General features: G+C 42.5%; 1 pseudogene; it reads right to left on the bottom strand.

Moving 5' to 3' along the window:
- Nucleotides 1-418: 418 nt before the first annotated feature.
- Nucleotides 419-2111, bottom strand: LOC131051049 (cytochrome P450 94A1-like; annotated as a pseudogene).
- Between the last annotated feature and the right edge of the window lie 591 nt (nt 2112-2702).

Here is a 2702-nt window from a genome sequence, read left to right as displayed (position 1 = left end):
TTGCACAGAACTTCACATTGCTTACATTAATTCCTTCTATATCATTATTACGCCACAATATATCTCTTGCATTTATTGTACTTAATTTAAACTCTTCTCCAATTGGGCCATGTATGGTTCTACAGTTGACATTGTACAATCATAACACTAGATTCATTTATTCTTTGTCAAATTTCTGTTCATTTTGAATGTTACTATCAGCTAGATATATTTGTTATATGACATTGTTATGGAGATTGCAAGTTTCATGCATTTCTCATTTCTTCGAATCTCATCAATAATTACTCTGCACATCCTGTTCCTGTTCCTTTCCTGCCTATCGGCTTTCCGTTGCACGCAAAAAAAAGGTGCAACTGCTAGTTTATACAAGTTGTAGCGAGAATCGACCTTCCGACAATGGAAAAAACCCGTCCGGAAGTCAGGGGACCTTTTGAAGTCTCTTCACCACGCGTACAGGAAGTCCATTCTCCATTTTAGCCGTGATCATTGCCACGTACTTGGGATTCCAGTTGCGGTCTACCTCCAGACTGAATTCTTCGATAACACTCGCAGCGATGCTTTTCATCTGAATAAACGCCGTCTGTTTCCCCAAGCAAACTCTTGGCCCAGCCTGGAACACTGGATATTTGAATGCATTGTGTGCCACAAATTCTAGCGAACCATTGTCCATCTTGCTCAGCCATCTCTCTGGCTTGAATTCCAAACAGTCGGTGCCCCAGACGCTCTCCATTCTTCCCATCGCATAAGGGTGGTATATCACCCGCATCCCCTTCCTTACCACTGTCCCGTCCGGCAGCTCATCTTCTGCCAATGCTTGTTTCGTATCAGACGGAACGGGCGGGTACAACCTAATCGATTCATACAGAGCGGCCTGCAGATACTTCATCTGCTTCAGTTCTTCATAAGAAAAACTAGAACTGATCTCATCTCTGGCAGCGACAAGGCGTGTAATTTCTGCATAAATATTCTGTTCGACTCGTGGATGAGAGGAGAGAAGCCAGAAGAACCATGTGAGAGCCGCAGAGGTTGAGTCCCTGCCCGCCAAGATGAAACTTATTACGAAATCTCTCACAGAAAAAACGTACGAGGCATTTCCTGCAGCAACAGTGCTCTCGTGAGTGAAAAGAAATCTGGACAAGAGATCTTGACGCTGTGGCCCGCGGGAGTGAAATATTTCCTTCTTCCTCGCATCGATAACATCTTGCGCAAAGTTATGAATGATGTGGATTGCCTTTGCCTAAGCGTTTCTCGGATCCGACATTGAACATCCGCTTGAGCATCCAGAGGAAGGGCAGGGGATCCGTGAATCTTTTCAGGCTTAAATTGGTGGCGACTTCAAAGGCCTCTGCGAATTCTGAAAGCGGGAGATAAATGTCGAGGCAACCGGGATCCATACCGAACGCCACCTTACATATGTTGTCAAAGGCAAATCGCTGGAAAACGTCCTGCATATCCAGCCCACTCTGTTTAGTGGCAGCAGCTTTACTGAGTAGCGGCAGGAGGCGTTGGGTGATCTCGCCTTGCACGCTCTCTGTAATGAAGTCGCGCAAAGAGTTGGTGCCGAACTCGTAACTGGCGACTCGTCTCTGCAATTTCCAGGCCTCACCATCGGCGTTGAAAATCCCACTTCAAAGAAGATCGTGCAAGCGGAGCCTGAAATAGTTGCCCTTGGGATAATTCTCAAAACGGGTCTTGAGCAGGTGCTCCACATTGCGTGGATCGGCCGTGATAACTACCTTTGTTCCGAGCCGCTGAAAAGTGATGGTGTTGGAAGGAGCGTGTTTCAGAAGTTCCGTTAGCCATTCTGGAAGCCGATTTCGGTTCCTCAAGAAAGAAAACAATAAACCCACAATTGGATAAGACTTAGGCACGGTTTTCTCGTCTTCCTGGCTTGTCAGCACGTAGATTGTATAACCAACCATCAACGCAAGGGCAGGAAAGCTTAAGACACTTAGCGTGCCCAGAAATAATGAAGAAATGCTCATCATCTTCTGATTAATCCGAATGGTGAATGTTAATCCGCCAGCCTTTGTTTTCTTATAGCTTGAACTTGTAGCCCACAACCCTTGAAACTGTAAGGGCATAGGTTTTCCCAATGTGGCTAACGACATCGGCTAAAGACACAGCTGTGTTGAGGGGGTCGCGCATATCGTAACGGCTAAAGACATTGCTGTCTTGAGCCATTGTGCTTATCGAACCAGAAAATAATACAATTGAGAAATACAAATTATATGAATGAGACAGATATGTCTTCTATAGATAAAATCTCCATCAATCTAGTGTACTGTTAAAAAAAAATATAACGGGTTCTGTGGCAGGCAGATACTTTTTCATTTTAAAATTCTTTAACAGAGACTATAGTGATTCTATAAATTGCTGGAATTGTTTTCTTGCACAGTTTTCACTTGTCAAATAGAAGGTATGGTGATTTATCCATCAGTTATGAATTCTGGAATATTATGTGAGATTTCTATTGGAAAATGCTATATGTAAAAATATTTTCTTCTATCAACATGATGATTTATAAAGCATTTGGTTGGTTATTTTGATCTTCTTGCATAATGCCTCTAATAACATATTTATAGTGAATCTTTTGATTGATGCAAGTATTTTTCTTACATACCTCTCATTTGTCACATAGAAGGTAAAATGATTTATTCATTTTTATGAATCTTAAATATTTTGAAATTAGATATCTCTCG

Source organism: Cryptomeria japonica, chromosome 6, assembly GCF_030272615.1.
Source record: "Cryptomeria japonica chromosome 6, Sugi_1.0, whole genome shotgun sequence".
Lineage (NCBI taxonomy): Eukaryota > Viridiplantae > Streptophyta > Pinopsida > Cupressales > Cupressaceae > Cryptomeria > Cryptomeria japonica.
The sequence above is the reverse complement of the archived record's forward strand: the minus strand, read 5'-3'. Positions and strand labels throughout refer to the sequence as shown.